Below are 25782 nucleotides of genomic sequence, written 5' to 3' on the forward strand. Positions count from 1 at the left end.
GACAGGCTCCAAAGCTACAGAGAAACCCTGTCTCAAAAAAAAACCAGAAAAAAAAAAAAAAAGTCAACGTTTTCCTTTCTTTCATTGTTTCTGATTTCACAGCGCTGGGGTTGGGAGCACACAATTGGCCTCAGTCACTATGAGGCTGCATCCCAGCCCGCCCCCTCAAACCAAGCACTATCTTCTTTTTCCTTCCCTTTTGCATGGCTCAGGCCCTAAGGTGACTGTAGGATGTGACTCCCAGACTCGGTTTCTGGTCGGTCAGGCTGCCCACAAATACCTGCTTCCGAAGTCAGGACAGAAATGCAAAGCCTGCCCCCAGCTCTGTAGCTAGTGAGGGAGCCTGCAGGTCAACCCGGCCACATCCCCCCTCCAGAGACGAGCAGAAGGCGGGCACCCGTCCTGAACTCTCCCGGAATGCTCCCCAACCCTACTGAGCCCATACATGGCGGGACCCAAGGCCCTGGCCAGACAGCAGGCTGGGACGGATGACAGGGCCGGCTGACTTCAGGGCAGAGGAATTCCGCCCAGCCAGCGTCTAGACTGCGGGCTGCAGGGACCTGGCGGGAGCGGGGCCAGTGGCGGCATGTGCTGCCCCCTGGTGGCCACGTCCGGGCTTCATGCTGATCACAATTTGAGACTCTCAGCCTGTGTGGAGCCCACCAGAGAGTATCCTTGAAGGAGAAAAACTCCATGTATTTCATAATTTAATGATGAAACATAAAAACAATATTTTGGGGTCCTCGATCAGTTTGTAGAGTGCCGGCTTGCCCAGCACGCAAGAGGCCCAGAGTTCCAGGCCCAGCATTATTGTATAAACCAGTCCTGCCTTGCTCACCCATCATCCCAGGTGGGAGCAGGAGGATCAGGACTCAAGGTCAGCCTTCAGTATGCTGAGGTAGCCTGTGCTACAGGAGGATAGCCTGTGCTACGCGAGACCCTGTCTCAAAGAAAGAGACAAACGAGAAAAGATGGTTTGGGGAATGAGACTTGCTGAGCACCGCGCCCAGCCAGAATCCAGATGTGGGACTGGAGACACGCCTCAGCTACTAAAGGCGCTTGCCGCCAACACAAGAACCCGTGCTCCACTCTTGGGACCCACAGGGTAGGTGAGGCGTGGCTCCTTGGACTTGGCCAATGATCTCTACAGGTGTGGCACTGTATTCATCGGAGCCTGCACCACACTCCACACAAGAAACAAAAGCAGACTGTGGCCCTAGTGTTGTGGGTACAGAGGTTCCAGGTTCAGTGAGACACCCCGGCTTGCCAGGCGGTGGTGGCGCACGCCTTTAATCCCAGCACTTGGGAGGCAGAGGCAGGGGGATCTCTGTGAGTTCAAGGCCAGCCTGGTCTACAGAGTGAGTTCCAGGACAGCCTGGGCTGGAGGGTGAGGGAGCAGGACTCCTGTGTCTTTCTCACCTCTGCACATGCAAATGAGTGTGTGCATCACTGCACACAGAGTAACAAGAATAAGAACATCTCTGCCCTATAACCAGGCTGACCTTTCTCTTGGCACTGTGGACAGTGGGCCCGGTCATTCTCTGTGGGCATCCTGGGTTCTGCAGGGTGCTGGACCCAATCTCCAACCTACCCACTCCGTGCTGAGCTCCCCATACTGCTTACAAAGACCAACCAGCCGTGCTACTGAGATCTCAGAAACAATGGTCCTGCAAGCCAAGGCCTGTCTGCCCGACTGTGCATTTCTGAGATAGGGTCTCGTGTAGTCGGGGTTAACCATCCAATGAACCCCTGATCCTCCTGCTCCCGGCCCCCCCATGCAGGGATAACAGGCGTGTGCTCTAAGACACGGTTTACATGGCTCTGGGGAGGGAACCAAGGCCTCCAGCAGGATAAGGGATCTCTCTACCCACTGCAATGAAGGAAGGGGGAGAAACCGGCAGTCAAACCTGGGTTACCCAAAGCTACAGGCACAGGAAGGTTGCCAGGTTTCAACAAGGAAGTCTGCTTTGTGCACAGCTGGCTGCGGGGTGGGGAGCCTGGGCCTTTGCTCAGCACTAGGGTCCCAGATGCTGCCACACAGATTGAGAAGTCTGCCTGCCATGGTGACATCTGTCCATATGGTTTTCTTCTGAGACAGGGTCTCATGTGGCCCAGGCTGGATTTGAACTCCCGTGCAGTGGAGGATGACCCTGAGCTGCCCGGGTTTCTGCTGTGCTGGGGTGGAACCCAGGGCTCCTCATACTAGGAGGGCACCCTCTGCCCACTGAGGACAGCCCACAGCTCTCAATTGTCATTTTTTCACATCCTGTTGATCTGGTGGATTGAGTGGTTCCCACAGCCGCAGGTGTCCTGGCTCCCAGCTGTGATGTCCACGGGGAGGGGAGGGGGAGGGACAGACTCACCAGGCACAGAAACGGATGGGGCAAAGTTCCTTAGGCCTCGTGCCTCGAGACTGCCTTTCATTTTCTTACTCATTTTATTGACCTTTAATTCTAGCATCAGAAAGCTAATTCACAGAGGATGCGTCCTCAGCAGGGCTGGACCACTGCCTGAAGAAGACACAGGGTCTGGCTGGGGCTGATGCTCCATGGGTAGAGAGCCGGGGCTCCCCCAGCAAGCACAGGACCCCAGAGTAAACCAAACACTGTCTCACACCAGCCATCCCAGCAGCGGGGAAGCAGAAGCAGAAGGATCTGGAGTTTAGCATCATCTACAAGCCACGGGAGAAAAGCTGGGCAACGGTCATGCAAGGGGCATGGTCATTCATGCCTTCACACCCCGCATTCAAAAGGCAGGAGCAGGTAAATCTCTGTGCGTTCAAGGTCAGCCTGGTCTACAGAGCGAGTTCCCAGACAGCCAGGGCTACACAGAGAAACCCTGTCTGGTGGGAGCAGGGTGGGGACACCCACCAAGAACTGAGCACTTATTTGGGAAAAAACCCCCATGACTGGTTCCCCAGTAGATTCTGGGAAGGGAGCCCATAGCCAGGCTGGTGGCTGTAAGGGGCTGACAGCTCCCTGGTCACACAAGCCCCTGAGGCTTCACACCCCAGGTGCAGCTACTGAAGTGTGACCTTCTCCAGTCTTCCCACAGCTGTGTGGCTAGTGGGGTGGGGGTGAGCGGAAGCTTGGGCACCATTGTGTTCCGAGTCTCAGTCACCATTACCTGGTGTCGGTAGAGGCCTGGGCAGACGGTTGAGGGGCTGGAGAGGGAAGTAGGTATCAAGACCAGAAAAAGGTGCCAAGCAATCTACGGTCCCAGAGGCAGGGACTCGTATCCATAGCAACATGGTTCCTAGAAGCCAGAAAGCAGAGCCAAGTATCCACCAACAGATCCCACTGGTTACATCACGGTCAAAAGAAAAAAAAGCCACGGTGACAACTGTTTATGGAGAGGCCCCGAGCGCACGGTGCTCGGCGGCACAATCCGGACACTCACGGAGCGGACACAGAGCGACGAACCCGGGTCTGCTCCCGAAGCGGCACAGAAATTGTCAGACTCAGGGACAGGAAGCTGGGTGGTGGGGCGGGAGAGGGTGCAGTGTGTGACATGGGACAGAGCTTGGCTGTCGGGTGACGGTGGGGACAGACGTAAGGACAAGCAAGCCAGGGGCTGCCGAGCGAGACATGGCTAACATGGGAAACTATGTGTTCTGTGTGCGACGGTGGTTTGATTTTCCAGGACAGGGTTTCTCTGTGTAGCCCTGGCTGTCCTGGAACTCACTCTGTAGACCAGGCTTGAACTCAGAGATCCACCTGTCTCTGCCTCCCCAGCAGGCAAAACACCAGTGCACATAAAATACAGTACAAATAAATAAACAACTTTTTAAAAAGAGAGACAGATGGACCCCGGCTGCTGATTCAGTACCCCCACACTCGTCCCCACATCCCCCGTGCCCCCCACACCCCTCACTCCCCCCACATTATCCAGCAGACTCCTGGGGGGTCAAAGTGAAACGATGTACCCATTGTGGGGGCTGAGGGTGGGCGTGTTCTGTTCCCAGTCTCCAGAAAGTCTCCTCCCTGCTAAGTACAGACAGGAATCTGGGTTATGAACCCAGCCTGCTGCAGTTATGGGGAGCCCCCTTGTGGTGAAGAGGGAGGACTGGTGGAGAGTGGGTGCCGAGTTCGAGGTGAGGCAGATGGGGGAAGCTGCTTGTGGGGACACCACCTTCCCATACAGAGCCCAGGCTGGCGTGAGGACCAAGACGTTAGTGTGTCATCCCGGGATGTATGCCATCAGCGTCCTGACCTTGCTAAAGAAGCCGCTGGCCAGGGTCCAGCACTGTCCCCTGACCCAGCGCTAAACACGTCCTCTGGTGGCCGCGGCACCCACCCTCTCTGAGCCTCGGTTTCCTGGTTTCTCAGTCAGGAAGGTTGGACTTCTGGGATTTCTGTCACCGTGGGACAAGAACTTTCTATGGCCCGGTCAGGACCAGGATGTTAACTGTCACTTCCTCCAAGAATATCATCTTGAATTTCTGGCATCTGACGGGGTGACTCCGCCTACCGGGGGTCCTGTGGGACGTCTGGGGACACGTGACTGCCACACTGGAGGGGCGCCTAGCGTGGAGCTGCGGAGGGTGGGGACATCCTGGCCACAGTGACAGTGAGGAGCCATTCGTGCCCCAGAATGGGCGCTGTGGTACAAGGGACCCTAGGAGTCCCTGGGGGTGTGCTAGGGTCCCTGGGGGTGTGCTAGGGTCCCTGGGGGTGTGCTAGGGTCCCTGGGGGTGTGCTAGGAGTCCCTGGGGGTGTGCTAGGGTCCCTGGGGGTGTGCTAGGGTCCCTGGGGGTGTGCTAGGGTCCCTGGGGGTGTGCTAGGGTCCCTGGGGGTGTGCTAGGGTCCCTGGGGGTGTGCTAGGGTCCCTGGGGGTGTGCTAGGGTCCCTGGGGGTGTGCTAGGGTCCCTGGGGGTGTGCTAGGGTCCCTGGGGGTGTGCTAGGGTCCCTGGGGGTGGCCCACACTGCCATTCTTCCCACCTCTGAGCGAGGTCAGTTTCCCTGGCTTCGCGGCCCCCCTGTGTTCCCCACCCAGGCCACCCCCACCCCGTTCTCTGTCCTGCTGCTGCTGCCTATGCCCTGCACAGCTCTGATTCAGCATAATGTGTCAGGGTCCTGGGGACAGGGACAGCGTGTGGCATTCCAGGAGGCTCCCAGCTGACTCAGCCTGAGGCCACATGAGATCTGTCCTCTGTCCTCTGGCATGACAGGCATGCTGTCCCTACTGTCCCTAGGTCCTGGTCAGCAGGCCACGTGAGGTCGACCCCAGCCTCTCTCCACCTCGTCTGTGACCTCCCTCACTCTGCATCTTGCTTGAGATGGTCTCAGTGAACTCTGAGTTCACTGGTTAAGCTAGACTGTCTGGCCAAGGGTCCCAGGCATTCTCCTGCCTCCACCTCCCCAGTGAGGACTGGGACCACAGGTTCCAGTGGCAGCCAGTGTTTTACACCCAGTGAGGATCATCCCCAGCCTGGCCACTAATTCCCACCTCAGGGTAACCTGGGGTAAGAGTCCGCAGCTCAGTGCAGGTCCCTTTAACCAGCACCGCTCCAGCTGTGGGAGACTCTGGCTCAGGGGAACCAAGCAGAGCAATGGAGTGGGTAGCTGCACAGACACACTCGTACACACACGTGCGCACACCACACTCACACAACACACATACTAACATTCACACAAGACACCCACACTCATACACACGCGCACACACACTCATACACACATGCATACACACACACATACACACACTCGTACACACACGCGCACAGCCCCCACCACACTCACACAACACACACTCAATTCACACATGCATACACACACGCATACACGCACACACTCGTACACACACGCGCACAGCCCCCACCACACTCACACAACACACACTCACATTCACACACAGACACCCAAACTCGTACACACACGCACACACACTCATACACACATGCACACAGCCCCCACCACAGTCACACAACACACACACTCACATTTACACACAGACACCCACATTCATACACACACTCATACACATGCGCATACACACTTATACACACACAATGCACACATACTCATAACACATGCATGCACACACTCGTACACACATGCACACAGCCCCCACCACAGTCACACAACACACACTCACATTCACACACACGAATACACGCACACACTCGTACACACACACACGAATACACGCACACACTCGTACACACACGCACACACATGAATACACGCACACACTCGTACACACACGCACACACACTCTAGCCTGGGCTGGGATGCAGGAGGCGTCACTTAGGCTGCAGGCTGGATCATCTGTGCTCAGTTGCAGATGCTCAGGGCTTCCCTGGGCCCTGGGGACAATGTGGAGGAAGGGTGGGTGGCCAGACCCCAGAAGGAGTCCCGGCGTTCAGTGAAAGACATTTCTCCTAGAAACAGCTGCACAGCGAAGACTGGAACAAATGTTAATGCGTGGGCAGATTTCACGGGTCCTTTCTACACAAAGAGTCACAGACAGCTAGCAACTACGGCAAGGGGACAATGTCCTCCTGTGTGTCAAATGAGATCGGCCCCTCTGGCTGTCCTGGAACTCGCTCTGTAGACCAGGCTGGCCTCGAACTCATAGAGACCCACCTGTCTCTGCCTCACGAGTGCTGGGGTTAAAGGCGTGCACCACCACCTCCTGGCAATGTAATTATATTTTGATTAAAAACATTTAAATGCACACACCCTTCTGTGCACACACACACGTGCATGCACACACACACACGGCACGCACGCGCACACACGCGCGCACACACACACGTTGTCACTCCAGGTGGAGAGATCCTTCATGCACAAAGATGAGTATTTAGAAGGGAAGGAAGGGGCTGGGGTCTGAGTTCAGAGGGCAGAGCACAGGAGTCAGACTTGGGTCCTCTGCAAGGCCACAAGTGCCCAACAAAACACCCTCATGTCATGGGTCCACCCGGATGGGCTGGGACCGATCCAGCACTCACCTTCACGACCAACTGTGACTACAGCGCCAGGAAACCTGGTGCCCCATTCTGGCCACCATGGGCTCTGTACACCCTTTCTCCCACACACATAAATAAAGGTAACCTTAAATCCGGACCCACCGCGGGTGGGCAGTGTCCAGCTTCTGACAGCTGCCCCACGTTCCCACCACCCCTGCCATATACATACGTGACTGTCACCCCCACGTGCATTGAGTCAGTGGAGGCTGAGGCCCAGCAAATCCGGGAATGACCTATCCCTGCATCAGCACCACTCTGGGGGAAGCGGATGCTAAAAGCGGTTGCCTAGCAACAACACTCACGGCAGTGGAAGGCTCTAGCTCTTTCTGGGTGGACGGGCTTTTGAAGAGAGAGTTGCTCATTAGGGCTTGGCGGGGACCAAAGGACACCGCAGAGACTAAAAGGGATGATCCTGGATGAGGATGTGGCCTAGTGGGCAGGGTGCCTGCAACTCTGTTAGCAGAGTCCTTATAGCTCAGCTGCCCGGCATCAGGAAGCCCTGGGCTCTATTTCTAGCACGTGGTAGGTAGCACACACCTATCATGTAGCACGTAGGAGGTGCAGACAGGAGAATCAGGAGCCAGGTGTCATTATTAGCTACATAAGGGGTATTTGAAGCTAGCCTTGGCTACATGAGACCCCGTCTGGGGCCAGGTCATTCTTGGTCAGCGGTATCTTAGGGGAAGATTGTTGCCAGGGGAGATGCCCTGCTTCAGGGACCCCAGGAGACGGTGTCACCCAGCCACCTGTCCCCACTGAGGTCCTGCAACTCTACCCACATGGAAACCTGGTGACAGGACCTACCCCAGCAGGAGAGGTTTAAGCAGCATAGCGCCGGGTGCTGGGACACTGCTCAGGGGTGTTCCCTGTGGGGTGCCCTTGGCTCTGCGGGGCACAGCAGCTTCCGCAGTCTCTGCCGACAATGCCAGGAGCACCCAGGATGCCCTGGAGGGCGGGGGTAGGATAATGGTAACACATCCTGGAAGCTGAGAGGTCCCTGAGGCTGTGAGAAGTTTACCGCGTCCTCAGCTACATACCGGGCAAGGAGAAGGTTCTAGGCACCCTGGGAGGAGAGCGTCTGGCAGGTCTCCGTGTGAAGCCCCACAACAACACACGGGTGTGTCTGGTGTTCTGGGGTGTTGCTGGGACCTTGTGGGCAGAGCAAGATGGTCTGTCCACAGAGACCTTATAATACCACAATTCCCACAGGCCGGGAACAAACCCAGAGGGCAGTCAACCCAGACAGTGTGTGTGTGTGTGTGTGTGTGTGTGTGTGTGTGTGTGTGTGTGTGTAAGAGCCAGAGTCTGAGCCACCTGCTCCAGGGCAGCCCCTGTCACGTGTCTGTCCCTCCCGCCTCCCACCCGCATGTTCCCAGCAGAAATGCCCCCAGACTGCAAGAAAGAAGGGACCGCGAAGAGAAAACGCTTGTGCTGGGGCTGCCCAAGGCTCTGTGCTGTATGTCGATCCCCCGAGCGTCAAGACCCCAGATTGATTTTATGGAGACGGGCTTCCCTGATATCCTGCAGCCCTGTTAATCACCCCGGCCCTCAATCTCGCCTCCACCCTCTGTACTTTGAGTGGCCACATTTTCTGAGGCATCACTTCTTCCAAGGGGATGATTGCCACCAGCGTCACCAACAGCTGAACCTCCCACCTTCCCTCATCCAAGCTCCCTGAAAGTCCCCCGGTGCAGAGCCGCACGGGTCTCTGCTGACCCCTGGTGGTCATGTGTGGTAATGGCAGGCGCTGATACCAATCCGGGAAAAGTTGTAGTCTCAGGAGACGGCCCCCAAGTCTGAGGATCCAAGTTCAATTCCCGACCGTGGAAAGAGAGAGACCCGGCTCCTTCAAACTGTCCGCTGTCCTCCACATGTGAGCACACACATGCATGCACCCACACACATGTGCAAAGATAAATACATGTAATTATTTTTAGAAGGGTCCATACTGGACTGGAGGGACACTCAGTGGTTAGAGCACCATCTGCTCCTGCAGAAGACCTGGGTTCAATTGCCAGCACCCACATGGGGTTCACAACCACCTGTGACTCCATTTCTGGGGGCCCAACGCCCTCACACAGACAGCAAAACACCAGTGCACATAAAATAAAAATAAAGTTACTTTTTTAAAAAAAAGGAAATAAAAAGTCGGGAGTTAGGGAGCACCCCGCTCTTCAAGTGGCTCATGAGAGAAAGACTCAAGTCAGTATTGTATCCCCACCCTCAGGACCCCAGCGTGACTGACAGGGCTGAGGCTTCTCTGTGGGGCACACAGCCCTGGGTACCCTCAGCAGCCTCTGGCCGCTCCATGCCAGGGTTTCCCCAGTTATGGCCGCCACGAGCGTTCCCTGATATCACATAGGGTCCTTGACAACATAAATCCATCTTTTTAATCTTTGTTTGTTTGTTTGTTTTTTGAGACAGGGTTTCTCTGTGTCCTTCTGTGTATCTTTGGCTGACCTAGAACTCGCTTTGTAGACCAGGCTGGCCTCGAACTCACAAAGATCCGCCTGCCTCTGCCTCCCGAGTGCTGGGATTATAGGTGTCATGCCGGGCTTACTTTTTAAATTTTATCTTATTTTAATTTTAGAGAGAAAGGTAGTCCAGGCTGGCCTCAAATTCACTACATTGCTGAGGCTGACCATGTTCCCTCCAGCCTCCTCCTTCCCTGTGTCAGGGGACAGGCACATGTGGTTACATTTCGAATGGTATGAGTCACACAGTCAATACAGCGCTGTCTTCTAATGTACCCCTAAATTAGGAAGAGGTACAGGCACGGGATTATACCCGTGTGCAGTACCCGCAGAGGCCGGCAGGTGGCGCCAGTGCTCTATAATGAGACCTTGTCTCAAACTACGGCCACGTCCCGAGACCCCCTTCCCCGACAGCGCACCCCAGCCTCAGGACCGGGAGCTAACCGGGCGGAGCGGGGTGCCGGCATGGTACGGAACAGGTGCAGAAAGCAAAGTCAACCCCAAAAACCATGACCCTGGAGATGAGGAAATGGCAGCAGGAAACGGGGTGTGAGAAACGGGGTGCGGGATAGGGTGCAGTTAACAGGTGTGTGGAAACGGGTTTGTGGAAAGGGGGTGCAGCAAACGGGGTGCGGGTGAGGGTGCAGGAAACGGGGTGTGTGAAACGGGGTGCGGGTGCAGGAAACAGGGGTGTGGGAAATGGGGTGTGAAAAACGGGGTGCGGGACAGGATGCAGAAGACAGGCGTGAGAGAAACAGGGGTGGGGAGAGAGGTGCGGGATACTGGGGTACGGGAAACAGTATGGGAAAGGGGTACGGGAGACAAAACAAAGGTTGGGAAAGGGGGTAGGAAAACAGGGGTGCAGGAAACGTAAGCATGGGAAATAGGGTACAGGGAATGGGATGTGAGAAACGGGGTGCTGGAAACGGGGTGCAGTACCAAAGCGTCTGGCAAACTCTGGGGTGGAGAGAACATGGCTGTCTGGGGCCGAGGTCACCCCACAGCACCATGGCCCCCTTCCCCGTCCGTGCGGATCCCGTTCCGCAAGACTCCTTACTCCCACCCAGGCTTCAAAGCCCAGCAAGGCACCGAGCACAGCACCTACCTGCACCGAGTCCACCGTCCCAGCACCGAGGTTCCAACCAGAAGCCTTCGCTCCCTGGAAGAGAAACACTGGGCGTTAATTTGGCACCGCGGGCGTCAGGTCGGGGGTCCCGACAAGCTGTGGGGTTCGGCCTGCGCGGGCCGGATGGGAACAGCAATTTACCGAAAGAATGAGGCGGAATTCATAATTAATCTACTGCGCATTTGAAAGGGAAGTGGCGGGTGGGAATGGACGGGTCAGAGACAGAACAGAGGCAGGGGACTGCCCATCAGAGGGCGGTGGCCGGCCTCCCAGGTCCCCGTGCGCCTCTCCTGAGAGTCACACCAGGGCATTTCTAGAAAGCGTTTGTATACAGTGGGAGCTCAATATATGCTGGACTTGACCAGCATGATTCCTGGAGAAAGAAGGGCACTTCTGCGCTATTTCTCAACCTTAACCCCCAAAGACACATTCAGTGTGTGTGTGTGTATGTGTGTGCCTCCATCTTGTGGGTTCTAGGGCTCGAACTCATGACCTCAGGCTTGACAGCAAGCTCCTTTATTTGCTGAGCCCTCTAGCCAGCCCTTACTTTAATTTATTTTATTTTATTTTATTATTTTTTTTTTTTTTTAGTTTTTTCGAGACAGGGTTTCTCTGTGGTTTTGGAGCCTGTCCTGGAACTAGCTCTTGTAGACCAGGCTGGTCTCGAACTCACAGAGATCCGCCTGCCTCTGCCTCCCGAGTGCTGGGATTAAAGGCGTGCGCCACCACCGCCCGGCCCTTACTTTATTTTATATTATTTTATTTGATGCAAGATTTCACTATGTATTTGACTTTAAACCCACAATCCTCCTGCCTCTGCTAGTTCAGCACTTGAGATCACATGTTAGGCTATAAACCCTTTTTAAAATATTATCTTTTTTTAGATTTATTTGTTATGTATACAGTATTCTGTCTACATGTATGCCTGCAGGCCAGAAAAGGACACCAAACTCATTATAGATGACTGTGAGCCACCACGTGGGCACTGGGGATTGAACTCAGGACCTCTGAAAGAGCAGTCAGTGCTCTTATCTCCAGCCCTAAAATATTATCTTTCTCCCTCTTGAGAGGGGGTCTCGTGAGCCCAGGCTGTCCTCACTCACTATGTAGCCTAGGCTGGCTTATGCGGTGCCCCGGGCCTGGTGCATGCTGGGAGAGCGCTCTATTCAAGTACCTTTCTGAGGTTTTTGGTTTTGCAAATGCAGCTGCAATACCGGCTGCCTCCTGCAGGTGGCAGCGCCGCTACAGGAAGCGGCTGGACTCTTGCTTGCACCGAGGCCCGGCTGGAGCAACACGCCCATCCACGGGGACGACCCCAGCCACTTCACACGAACCCAGGCAACTGAGAGTTGCACACGTGCTCACACCCAGGCTGGACACTAAGTCGTTGGAGGAGTTGAGGCGCATGCTGAGTGCAGAGGGAGAGCAGCTGGCCCCAGAAACCGGGGGGCGGGGGGCGGGGGGCGGGCAGAGCCACATGCCTGGGGCTCATGGTGAAGGAGCAAGGCCCGAATTCTAAATAATAATTTAGGGTCCTCTTAGGCGGGTCTCGAGCTGGTTCCCTGAGGGGGTTGAGCAGCGTCCACTCTGTCCCGCATCCCCAGACAGCTCTGTGGGTCTCCAAGGTCGTCCTGACTCAGTCTAGTCACAGTGACTCCAGGACCCCAGTGGATGACCCGGGACCGACAAGGACCCTGTGCCCACTTCCTACCTTTGTCACGCAGGGGCAGCAGTGTCCACAGGGAAAGAGGGCTGGTTGGGGCAGGACACCCCGGCAGTCATTGAGACAGACCCCAGTCCTTCCACGCTCTAGGCCAGACCGCAGAGGGTCCCCCAGGGTGGGACACGGGGCCACAGGGAGGGGAATACGCAGGACCCCGGCCACACCCACTCATCGCCTGGAGCCCGCAAGAGCCACTCTTGTCCCAGAGATCACCCGGTGCAGGACGGAGAGGACGCTGCAGCTCTGGTTTCTGTGACCACTCGGAAAGCAGTGTCGTGAGGATCCCTGTCATCCACTCTATGGGCCACCGAGGGGCACGAGGAAACTTCTTACACGCACACACTCGTACACATGCAGATGCATGCCCATGCACATAGGCACGCACACACACACACTGACCAAGTGCATGCAGCGCCCTCAGAGTCCAGAAGGGATCACCAGAGCCCAGAGATGATGTCACAAACACCATGGGGATGCCGGGAATCGAACCCCAGTTCCACAGTTCCAGCGACTAATCCCCCAGTCTCAGTCAGAGCTGGTTTTAAAAAGGAATTTTTTGACATTAAGTTTTTAGCTGATTTCTTTAAGCCCCAACAGCCATGGCCCCAAATTTCATCTCTCTCACCAATGGCTGTGATACCCTTTGGGCCAAGGTCTCTGAAAGGCATGAACGGGCAGTGGTGGCGCTCGCCTTTAACCCCAGCACTCAGGAGGCAGAGGCAGACAGATCTCTGTGAGTTCGAGGCCAGCCCAGAACAGCAAACAAAATCCATCCCGATTCCCCCTTGGACCAGGCTGCCTTACTTTTTCTCAGGGAGGCCCAGAGGAAGGGGTCCCATGATCCCACGGTGCAGTCCAGGCTGGCCTCGAGCTCACAGTTACCCTCCTGTCTCAGTGTGACCTTGGTGTTGTCACTATCACCTTGAGAAGGTATCGACGAGTGTCCCTGCACGCGGCAATGCCATCTCGTGGGCTGGGATCGTGGGCGGAGCCCAGCGATCGCCTCTCTCTGCTTCCTGACTGCGGACTCGGTGTGGCCACGATGGAGGGTGCTAACCGTACAGGAGAAACCCTTGCTTCCATAGCCGCCTGTGTCAGGTGCTTGTCACAGCCATGGGCAGAGCAAGGAGAGGACCCAGCTTCCCACAGCCTGGGGACACCGTGCACCGTTTTCAGCGTGTACCCTGGGTCCTGATTATACGCGACAGAATCTCTGGCCTCCACCCGCCACATGCCAAGGACACTCTGAGTTTGGGTAGCCACACACGTCCCCAGGCATAGCCCAGTGTCCCCTGGAGGACCCAGTCACCCCTAAGTGAGCCCTGTTCCTCCCTACACATCTCTCAAGGTGACAGTCATACCTCCTCCAGCGGGTCGCCGCTCCTCCGTGGGGAGCGAGTGGGTGGGACGGGCTGTCTGAGCCCCCTTCCCTTCCTACGCTGACAGGGGCACGTGGCACAGGCACCCGGTCTTCTGCAGGCTCGATATAGCAAAGCGGGCCCGTCTTTTGTGCCACATGAAGCTGTCAACCTCATCACCATAGCAACCATCTAAATATGTCACCCAGGAACACTGATTGCCAAGGCAGGGAGCAGAGGGTGACGGCTTCCTCTGCATGGGGTGCAGGGCACAGGCAAGAGAGCACGAAGCAGGCAGGGACCAGGGTGTGAGGTGACTGGACCCAGAGCTGGCTCTGTCACAGCTCCAAACAGACAGGACCCAAGGACAGCTGAGTTCAGGACTGAACACCAACCGTTCAAGGTCTTTTATGCTTTGGGTTGAACGTCTCAACACTATAGTCTAGGCTGACTTCAAACTCCTGGAAATCCTTCTGCCTCAGCTCCCAGTTCTGCAGGGATGAGCATGTGCCACCATGCCCAGCTAAGGCCAGCACCGCCCAGGTGGAGGCTCCCTGCCCACCTCAGGATCAGCTGGAAGGCAACTGGATCTCATTCATGGTCAGGATGGGGTCCCCCAGGCACTGGGTACACCGTGGGTTGGGGGCACGCACTGAACCCTACGGATGCTCAGAAAGTCGTTGGTTTCCACTAACTCCATGCCAGGAACTCCCCTGGCGTGCCATGGCCCAGCATCCAGAGGGGCAGAGTCACCTGACAGTGTCACCCACCACTGATGGGAACTGGTGTGTGGAGACAGCATGGACAGCAGGACGGTCCACTTTGGACAAGAATAGAAACCTGCACAAGCTAATTTCCATTCAAACCTAAAGAGCCGTGGCCGCGAGATGGCTCAGAGAGTGAAGGTGCTCACCGCCAAGCCTGTGAACCCAAGTTCAGTCCTTGGGACCCACAGGTGGTGGAAGAAGACTGAGCGGCACAAGTTGTCCCCGGAATCTCGCACGCATCAAGGCACGTGCACATATGATGCAGGAATGGAAGCTAAAAACGTAAAGCCGGGCGGTGGTGGCGCACGCCTTTAATCCCAGCACTCGGGAGGCAGAGGCAGGCGGATCTCTGTGAGTTCGAGACCAGCCTGGTCTACAGAGCTAGTTCCAGGACAGGCTCCAAAACCACAGAGAAACCCTGTCTCGAAAAACCAAAAAAAAAAAAAACAAACCTAAAGAGCACCTTTGTCCAAAGAAAGAGATGCACAGGAACCCACAGAGTCACCTTGCAGAGGTCGGACAGCAAACCCTCAGTGCCTGGCTTATCTTCAGGGCCGCTGTAGCTCTGCGTGCCCATCCACAGCCTGTTCCTTTGTAGTCTAGGATTGAACCAATGGCTTCCCCACTCACAGCAGAGCTAAACCCCAGCCCCTCACTGGGGATTCTAGGCAGGGTTCCACCCTGACCACGCCCCCAGCCCCTCACTGGGGATTCTAGGTGGGGCTCCAACCTGACCACGCCCCCAGCCCCTCACTGGGGGATTCTAGGCGGGGCTTCAACCTGACCACGCCCCAGCCCCTCACTGGGGGGATTCTAGGCGGGGCTCCAACCTGACCACGCCCCCAGCCCCTCACTGGGGATTCTAGGTGGGGCTCCACCCTGACCACGCCCCCAGCCCCTCACTGGGGATTCTAGGCGGGGCTCCACCCTGACCAAGCCCCAGCCCCTCACTGGGGATTCTAGGCGGGGCTCCACCCTGACCACGCCCCCAGCCCTCACTGCGGGTTCTAGGCGGGGCTCTATCATTGAGTCCTAGGTAGAGAAGGATAACGGAAAATATTGGGCTGCTCACAATGAGCGGATATTCTCAGACCTCTACCCAAGACTCCTTAACATGCCCCAGTGAATCTAAACAAAGTCTGAAGAAGAACTGTCCTCAGGGTATGATGTCACAACAAAGCTGGCCTGACCTTGGATTAGGACCCTAACAGGGAGCGTCCTGGGGAAGACTAACAGGAGCTCAGCCTTGCTTCACTGTGGGAGCAACAAGGGGTCACCCTAAGACCTAAGTCATGCGGACATCATTTGGGGGCATGCGGGGACTCCTCTGTCCTGGCCTCCTAAAGTAGCTTGTTCAGTCAATATATCCCAAAATGTAAAATTCATTTTCAAAAGAAATGGAGATAGTAGACATGCAATTAGCTCCAGAAGGTACTTTGAAAAGGGAGCGTTTGGTTCCCATGACAGCCTCCTAATGACATGATTATGTAAAATCCAGAAAAAAATGCTAAAAACAGAATATGCAAATTAGAGAGGGATGGGCTCAGGGAGGGGACAGGTGGGAGAGATGGTTGGTCCCCATGTGGGGGGCTGTGCTGCAGGAAGCTTTCAGAACATCGAGGGTGGATGTGGCAGCAGGGTGCCCTCACCCGTGAGCCACCCGTGAGCCTTGTGGAGGGTGCAGCTGGGGCTGGACTGGAAGACAGCAGCAGCTTTATGGGTGGAAAGTTCTAGAAAACCAGAGTGAATCAGAATGATTGAAAGAATGGAGTGCTGGCAGTGCAAACCTATAGTCTGTATGGGTGGGGCTGAGGCAGAAGGATTGCTCTGAGTTTGAAGTCAGCTTGGACAAGCACAGTGAGACCCTGTTTAAGAAAAACAAAATAACAATAACAAAGCAACCAGCAGTGAATAAGCCTGGCTATGGAACAAGAGCAAGACCATCCCAAGGCCAGCCTGAGCCACAGAGGGAGTCCAAGGCCAGCCAGCCTTCGTCTCAAAATAAAGCATGGAAGAGGGCCAGTGAGTTGGCTCAGCAGGTAAAGGCACTGCTGCCAAGCCTGATGACTAAATTTCAATTTTGGGGACAGGGTCTATGTAGCCCAGGCTGGCATAGAACTCACAACGTAGACCAGGTTGTCCTCAAACTCACAGAGATCCTCCGACCTCATCCTCCTGAAGCGTGCACCACCAAATCCAGCCAATGGTAGAATGCTTGCCTAGTGTGCACGGGGTTTAGTACCTGGTGTGCACGGGGTTCAGTGCCTGGTGTGCACGGGGTTCAATGCCTGGTGTGCACGGGGTTCAGTGCCTGGTGTGCACGGGGTTCAGTACCTGGTGTGCACGGGGTTCAGTGCCTGGTGTGCACGGGGTTCAGTGCCTGGTGTGCACGGGGTTCAGTGCCTGGTGTGCACGGGGCTCAGTGCCTGGTGTGCACGGGGTTCAATGCCTGGTGTTGAAAACAAACAAAATGGCTTGGGGTCACTGGATTCAGTCGTGCAGATTTAAAGGAGTCAGATCAAAGCCACAGGTGAAATGTGGCCTCAGTTTACTCCTGTCAACAAGTCCACTGAGAGGCGCAGCCACCTTGTTCCTTCACCACTGTCTAGGGGAGCTGAGCAGACACAACAGGGACCTCTTGGCTCCATGACACTGTGTGCACAGCACGGCCCTCCTTCACGAGCTCAAAGTCCCAGAGGGACTGCAAACTGTCAGCTTATTGTTTTATTGAAGGGGCTGAGGACGAGGCTCAGTGGGTGACAGGCTCACCCATTACACGCAAAGCCAGATTCCATTCCCTGCACATAAGTCAGGTGTGAGGGCGCTTGCCTGTCACCCTGGCACTCAGCATGGGGCTCCACGGTGAGCTTGAGGCCAGCCTGGGCTACGTGAGACCCTGTTCTCAGACAAGTAGACCCGCCATGGGTCCCTGTCCTCCACAGTACTGGAGACTGGCTGAGCTGTCACCAGCTCTGGGGCCCAGCTGTGCCTCGCTCTGCAAGGTCAGCTGAACCTGCTGAGCTGGTGGCCCTGGCTCTGGCGGCCGCCTTTCCCGACTTTCCGGGCACAAAAGGCTCTCTCATCTCTGAGTCACCTTCACCTTGGGTTCCTCCCTGGCAGTGCGAACACTTCCTGGTTGTTCTGGGTGGGGAGTGCTGGGATCTGCAGGGTGCTGAGCTGAGTTCCCAGCCCCCATGGAGCCCAGGCGAATGACATCACCCCTCCCCCATTCGTGACAACCTGAGTCTGTCTCCCTCTGAGATTTCAAGTTCTGTATTATGTTACCAAGTCACGCGTGGAGACACAGGATGCAATGCTGAGGGTCGCCTTAAGGTCTGGCATAAGGAAGGGCTGGCTACCCTCTTGCCTCATCCCAGATGCTGTGGGCTCCAAGCCTCGAGCAGCGGGAAACACCTGCTGCTGTGTGTGCCCACGCGCCTGCCCTTCCCTCACCTGCCCTTCCCGCGCCTGCCCTTCGAGTTCAGCCAGCCTGATGCCCGCACAGTGACCTCAGCCCCTTCTCTGGAGGTCTAAAAAATGCTGGCAGATGAGAGGGACAGAATGACCTGATCTCAGGCCATGAACTTGAGGTCAGCCCCAAGCAGAGCAGAAGGTTAGCTCGGTGGATAGCACACCAGCTAACAGACGAGCCAGGTTCGATTCCCAGCACCCACAACCTGGGTCCCTGGGAATCTGTAGTTCCCAGGGATCCAACGCCCTCTACTGACCTATGCAGGGACTACACCCAACGTGGTGCATAGACATACATAAGCAAACATCTGTACACAAAAATAAAAGATATTCATGTGTGCATATTACTAAAGAAGGGTTGGAGGTGGGGCTCAGCGGGTAGAGCACCCCTTGGCATGTGCAGAGCCTGGAGTTCCACCCCCTGCATGGGGCAAGGTGGCACACAGCTGTCATCAAAGCACGTTTCTCTGGTGGGACATTTGAGGCTCAGAGACTTTAAGAAGTTCATCAAAGCCACACAGCTTGGAACTGGCATAAAAAAAGGAAACGCATAGTCAAAAGACAACTTCCAAGTGGCTGTTGCTTCTTGTCCTACCTGAAGACATGCCAGCTCTTCCCTCATTTTCTTCCAGAAGACAGACAGTGGGAGGTAAGACACGTGACAACACACACGACGTCCCAGCACTCAGGAGGCTGAGTAGGAGGATCACAAGCTCAAGGCCAGCCTGAGCTACAAGAGACCCTATCTCAACCTCCTACGTCCCCCCCAAAAAAAACCCCAGTAGAGCCGATGGGATGGCACATGCTTTTACCCCAGCACTCAGAAGGCAGAGGCAGGCGGATCTCTGTGAGTTCGAAGCCAGCCTGGTCTACAATGCAAGTTCCAGGACAGGCTCCAAAGCTACACAGAATAAAATCCTGTCAAAAAAAAAAAAAAAAAAACAGAAAAAGAAAAAGAAAAAAAAAAGAAAAATCAGTGGAATTAACTTGGTGAACCTCCCTCTAAATAGGCATCCTGACAACTCTTTCACAGTAAAATGGCATCATGTGGCATTTCTTAAAGCACAAGAGGACACTAGTCACACACAATGGCTCAATTGTGCAGCCTGGCAATGTGGAAAATCAGCCTGGTGTCAGTGGGTGATTCTGAGCAGGAAGAGCTGGCAGCGGCTCTAAATCCTTGTCTTCCAAAGAGGTTTCAGACCTGTGTCTTGCAAGGGAAGCTTTGGGTCTCAGGTATGGCCTGTATGAGTCCCTCCCTAGAGAAGCAGACATCACCCCAGCCCAATACCTACCCAGCAACCCCAGAGAGCCCCAAACACATCTGCTAAACCACATCTGGAGTCCTAGCCCAGGAAAGCATACCACAATAAGCAACAGATGGTTTAAATGTAGGACCTGGTGCTGCTTGTTACACAGTGTTGGCTGACTGATACACTCTCACTCCTGAGAAGCCAACCCTGAATGGTACCCAGAATAAACAAAGAACAGCTTGCGTGTCCTGCCTCCTCAGTATGCTCACTCTTTGGGCACAGGCTTGAAAACTGAGCCGTTTTGAGAATTTTGTTGGTTAGGAAACGACACGATGCTGTTATACATACTGTGACGCGCCTTCAAAACAGAAGTGTTCTAACACATCCCGGTCTGCTTGGGTTGAGAATAGACTTTTTAAAAAGCTAGAGTTTTACACATGGGGGGGGGGACGGTCACGCTGTCACACACGGAGAGCGCTGTAGAGACTGTGTCAGGCTGTGCGCAGCTGCGAACCCGTCTACGCATTCCTCAATGAACCATTCTGAGACACAGTCACAGGAGGAAACACACTGTCCCCTCCCCCAAAACACAACCGAACCAACACATCCTCCTGGAGCACAACGCGCCCGATTTAGCTCGGCATCGTCCGTTCAAAGCTGAGTGCTCCGGCTTTGCCAACCTGGCTGTGTGTTACTGCTGAGCCGCGCGCGCGCGAGAACACTAGCAAGGGACCGAGCCCAAGTGGATAGCAGAGGCTGGTCTCGTGTAGCCCAGGCTGGCTCAGACTGGCTGAGAACGAGCTTGAACTTCTGATCCTCCTGCCTCCAAACCCAAGTGCTGGGATAACTGGTCTGCGCCACCAAGTCCAGTCATAAAGAATGACTTGGAACTGTGTTCACACAGCCCAGGGTGCGGGAATATTTTGAGAGATACCTCAGAGGATGGAAAGGGGTCTTCACATGCTGAAGAGGTAAGGCGATTAGGAGAGTCTTTTTTTTTTTTTTAAATATTTATTTATTTATTATGTATACAATATTCTGTCTGTGTGTACGCCTGCAGGTCAGAAGAGGGCACCAGACCCCATTACAGATGGTTGTGATCCACCATGTGGTTGCTGGGAATTGAACTCAGGACCTGTGGAAGAGCAGGCAGTGCTCTTAACCGCTGAGCCATCTCTCCAGCTAGGAGAGTCTTAAAGAGACTGACAGGAATCTGTGTAAGACAGGATAGGCAGACTGGGAAGGAGGCAGAGGCCAGACAGAAGGAAAAGCCCGCAAACCAAAAATAAATCACAGCAGCCACAATCTGAACATCCTGACACAGGCTAGACCCGTGCTCCACCCTGACCACGCCCCCAGCCCCCACACATCGCACCGCACACAGTCCCTCCATCCCTGTCTCCCTTGCCCCCCAGTAGATCCCGTGCACCTCAGCTCAGCACCTTCTGACCAGCCTGCAGAGCACTGGCTCGTGCGGGTGCTGGTCCTGCATAGTGGGGTTCTGGGCAACCTGAGGGAGACATGCTAAGACACAGATCTCACACACAACTCCTCGGTCCCCAAGGACCCCTAAGTCTCTCTTTTAAATTGCTGTCAGCTCTGAAGGGAGGGACAGATCTGTGTCACCGCCCCAGAGAAAACACGGCCACTTAATTACACCTCTAAACACACTGCTGGGATCCCTGGCAGAGGCCACGTCACCATGGGGGGCATCCCAGGCCTGAGTCCAAGCTCAGGCGTGTGCATGGCATGCGGGTCTTCCTTCCAGGGTTAACAGTGAGCCTGTCGCTAAGATACTGGGGGACATCTGAGGACAGAAATGGTCCCTCTGGGGAGCTCCTGGCATGGGTGGGTGAAGGCCGGGGACACCCCTAGCACGCTGCAGAGCCCAAGATGCGCACCAGGCATTTATCTGGTCAGGAGCCTTGGGAGGGTTCCATGCCTTCAGCCTCGCAAGGCCACCTCCCACCCCAGAAACAGCAACCTCCCTGGAGGGCCTCCAGTCTCTACAGAAGCCCAGCTCCTGAGTGTGCCGGCACAGCCTCTGCCTGCAGCTCCCTTAATCCTGTCATTGGTTTGTCCATGTCTGAGATGGCAGTGGGGATGAAAAATAAAGATTTTTTTTCATGAAGTAGAATGGAAATTTAATAGCCATTTTTATATTTATTTATATCAGTGAAAAATAAAGATTAACATATTCTATACACAATAACGATATTAACTTAAGACAAGGGCATGGTTTCACTCTGTCACGGTCCCAGAAGTTCTGAAAGACTCCAGAAAGTTATAGAAGATTCCACAATATTCATTTTTCTCCTCCTGCTCCTCCTCCTCCTCTTCTTCTTCTTCTATTCTTCTTCAGACAGGGCTTCTCCATGTAGCCCTGGTTGTCCTAGTTCCATAGACCAGGCCGACCTCAAACTCACAGAGATCCACCTGCCTCTGCTTCCCGAGTGCTGGGATTAAAGGCGTGCGCCATGAAACCCATCTTCTATTTGACTTCCTTTATATCTTGGCCCCATGGGCTCCACTTCCTCGGAGCATGGCATTCACTGATCTCAGATCTGTTTTCACTTCTCTGGGTCAGCCTCCTTTCGATGACCCCCAAGTTATCTGGTTGGGCATTTCGTCTCGAGGAGCTGAGCCTTCAGTGGGCTGGGCCTCTCGCTGGGCTGGCACCTTCCTCTTCTTCAGGCTGACTGGACATGGAGCCCCAGCGATGGGGAGAGACAGCCTCACCCGGGGTCACAGACGTGCGCGCGTTCACACCTGGACTTTACAGGTTTGCTGGGTATTTGAACACACTGCAAGGCAGGTGCCCTTACCCACAGCCCCCCAGGACCTGCCCTGCCCACGCAGAGTCCCAGAAGCAGCGAGGCTGGCTGGTCCCACAGGAGTCGGGCACAGGGCACGAAGGCCAACCAAGTGGAAGGGCAAGAACTGGGTTGACAGAGATCCCTGAAGCCCAGGTTTAGAAAGAGCCTCTGACACACGGAGGAACTCCCCGGAGGCCCAGAAGACCATCTAAGCCATCCCTGGGTTTGACAGAGGCTAATGGACCCTCTGGGTGCTTCCTGGGGTATTCTCAGGCCAAGAAAGATAAAAACACTCATCCTCAGAAAAACAAAATAATAAAATTCCTCAATAGATGGTATGGGGTGGGGATGGGGGGTTGTCTTCCAAAACAGCCTGAAGATAGCAACCACCCAAAAAGATGAGTGAACCCACACAACCTGGGTTCCTCATACAATGGACTATTATCAGGTGGGGGCAGGGGGACAGGGATGACCCTATAGCCAGCTGGTGGATGCAGCTGGGGGGGCGGGGGGGATCTGAGATGTGGGGGAAGGGAATGGATTCAGTCTGGGAAAGGCTCCAACAGTGAAACAAAGAGCTCTAATCGCTGCCTTGTATGGGATGTGGGAGTGCAGGCCTGGGAGGTGAGGCTTCCGGGCCAGCCTGCACCACACAGTTAAACCATGTCAAGCTAAATAAATATTTTTTCCTGAGATAGGGTTTCACGTAGCCCAGGCTGTCTCAGACTCAGCTGAAAAGCTTTTGCAGCCCAGTAAATCTCTCTGCTGATCCAATAACCCAAATCAGACCAAATCAAACTAAATTAGAAAAAGCCCGGGTTTAATAGAGGCCAGCGCTCCTGAGTGGCAGGGAAGTGAAACCGGAAAACCATGTGTTTGTTCTCTGGGGGGCTGTGTAAATATCCTGTGGGAGTGGTCTTGAGCACCTCTGGGGAGGGGTCACCATGTGGCAGGCTTTCTTGGGGGGTGGAGTCTGGACTGAGGCCACTCCCTGGGGATGGGGCTTGGGATAGAACTTTCCACCCAAAGATTCCAGACTCTCTGGGTAGATGGATGCCAGGGGCTGGGATGAAGCCTTAACCCAAACATTCCAGACTCTTTGGGTATAGGGGCTCTGGGGGCTGGGGTGGCATTTCCACCCAAACATCACTATGTAGCCAAAGCTGGTTTTGAACTTCTGATCCCCCTGCCTCTGCCTCCCAGTGAGTCACCTCGTCTGGTTTCTATGGTGCTGTGGACGGATCCCAGAGCTTCCTGCCTGCTGGGTGTGTGATGCAGCCAGAGTCCTAAACCCTGTTTCCAAACCCAGCTCTCCGCATAGAGGGATCCTGACCCTGTTGGTCTAGTCTGGTCTCACTGAAGGCTATGAGTTTGATCTGGGGGCCATCTTAAACCCAGGGGACTCTCAACTGTGGGGAGCCAACCAGAGGAGCTCATGGCATGGAGTGGGTGGATTCCAGGGACACCCCTAGGACAGCCCCCCCAAAACACCCTAACTCAGGATGCTAGTCACACACCCAACCACTCTGGGTGACATAGAAGAACCTGGAAAAGCAGGAGGCTATGGCCACATCTTGCCCTGGACAAGTAGTGCTCCAACCCAACTTTTCTGCCTGGGCCCTGACCCCTACGTCCACTTCTGCCCTGCAGCAATGACTTGTTGGGTCACACAAAAAAAATGTGGGTTTTTTTTTATTTTAATCAGAAGAAGATGGCTCATGCCTTTAATCCCAAGACTTGGGAGGCAGAGGCAGGAGGATCTCTGAGTTCCAGGCCAGCCTGGTCTGCAGAGTGAGTTCCAGGACAGCCAGGGCTACACAGACAAACCCTGTCTGAAGTGGGGGTTGGACTTTGGTTTGGGTTGTTAGTGCACGCGTGTATGTGGTGTGTGCACACAGATAGAGCCGGAGGAGGATGCGGGCATTGTCTCCTATCCTGCTGCCTTATTTCCTTGAGCTAAGAGCTCCAGAGCTCAGCTGGAGGCCAGCAAGCCACAGGGGCCTCGACATCTGTGTGGCCATGCCGGCTGTTGATGAGGGCTCTTTAGATCTGAACTTGTCCTCACGCTGTGCAGTCAGCGGTCTCACAGCTGAGCATGTTCCAGCCCTCGGCTTTGGGTTTTCAGGCAGGATCTCACTACGGAGCTCAGACTAGCCTGGAACCCATGATCCTCCTGCCTCCACCTCCCAAGTGCTGGAATGACAGGCAGCTCAGTCTCACATACCTAGTGTGTCCCTAGGCCTCAGAGCACCATGTCTCCAAGTGCTGGGAGACAGCAGAGTCCTGCCTCCCACCTCTATCCACTGCCCCAGGCCACATGCAACCACACACCAACACATCACACACACCACAAACACACACACACATCAGAGTCACAGACACACACACATACAGAGTCACAGACATACACACATACAGCAGACACACACACAACACACACAACACACACAACACACACATACACACACCACACATACACCACACACTACCACACACACCACACACACACAGAATCATACACACAACCACACCACACACACATACACCACACACAACACCACACACATACACATACCACACACACCACACACACCACACACACACACACCGAGTCACAGACACACATAAATACATACACACACCACACACACATACACACAACACACATGCCATACACCACAAACACACGCACATACAGAGTCACAGACACAGACACACACACACCACACACACATACACACATACAGACACACCACACATCACCACACACACACCACACACATACACAGTCACAGACACACACACACACAGACACACGCTCCTCAGATCACGTGACTCTGTGACCTGGCATGGGTTCTGAGGTTCAGCACAGGCCAACAAGGACAAAGCGCCTTTGTTGGACTGAGAAAGGAATGTTCTTGGAGTGACAGGGCTTTGGGGGTGGGTGGAGCTGGGGTGGTAGCTGTTAGCGAGGGTCTCCAGAGGGCCACTAAGGTCCTAGTGAGACCCTGATGCCAACCGCTAGCTCTTGACCTGGTAATGAAGAATCAAAGAAAGCAGGTCTCAATGGCCCCCACCAAGGGGACACAGCTCTGAGTGTTGTAGCTTTGAGATGAAAAAGACCAGGACAGGAAGCAGACAAATTCACACTCTCACCTCAGAAAGAAAAAACAATGAACAGCCCAAGTTCGGTTCAGTAAGTCACCTATGACAGGACCATCACTCCATGTCACAGGTCACAAACGAAGGACAGAAACAGTCCTGGTGACCTGGAGATGCAGTGTGGTCCACTCACATGGTGGGCGGAATACCGCACGGCTGCGAACAGTGCCAGCTCTGAAAGCTTCCCTAAGGACAGAGAGCTCCAGGAGAGTCCAGAAGGAAGGTGCCTTAGGTGCCAGGGGCTGGGAGGGGCAGAGTGACAGCTCAGGGGAGCAGACACCAACCTGGGGTGACGACACAGTACCAGACTGTCATGCATAGATCATGGCTGCAAAGAGATGCTCAGGGAAACCTGAATTATTATGCTTCAAATGGTGAATTTTAAAATATGCAGATCAGACCTGCGTTTAAAATAGGAGAAGCGATCAGATCATCTACTTTTCAGAGCCTCAGGAAGACGCTGGTAACCATTTTAGAAGCCTCTCCCCTGCTCCCCCCAGATGGAGATAAGGAAGACAGGACGGGTCTCCCAGGAGCAGGGAGAGCGGGCCCGTCCACAAAGCAGTTAAGGTGTCTACCATTCTGTCACATGGCTTATGCCTTCACACTTACAGGTGTGGACGGTGACAAGATGCAAGAACAGAAGCCAGGCCTCAGTCCGG

At 54.8% G+C, this 25782-nt stretch overlaps 1 protein-coding gene across 2 annotated transcripts in view; it reads right to left on the minus strand.

The window, feature by feature from the left end:
- Window positions 1-25782, minus strand: part of LOC130876591 (guanine nucleotide-binding protein G(I)/G(S)/G(O) subunit gamma-7) — a 59155-nt gene that overhangs the window by 31091 nt on the left and 2282 nt on the right. Inside the window, exons 1-2 of one of the 2 annotated variants that reach the window (XM_057773207.1) lie at window positions 13655-13790; window positions 10550-10603 (exon numbers count right to left, since the gene is read on the minus strand). The gene's annotated coding sequence lies outside the window, so the exon portion shown is untranslated. Of the gene's footprint in view, window positions 1-10549; window positions 10604-13654; window positions 13791-25782 lie in introns of those variants that run through there. The other variant, XM_057773206.1, reaches the window with a different exon arrangement.

This window comes from Chionomys nivalis, chromosome 6 (genome assembly GCF_950005125.1).
Source record: "Chionomys nivalis chromosome 6, mChiNiv1.1, whole genome shotgun sequence".
NCBI classification, from domain to species: Eukaryota; Metazoa; Chordata; class Mammalia; order Rodentia; family Cricetidae; genus Chionomys; species Chionomys nivalis.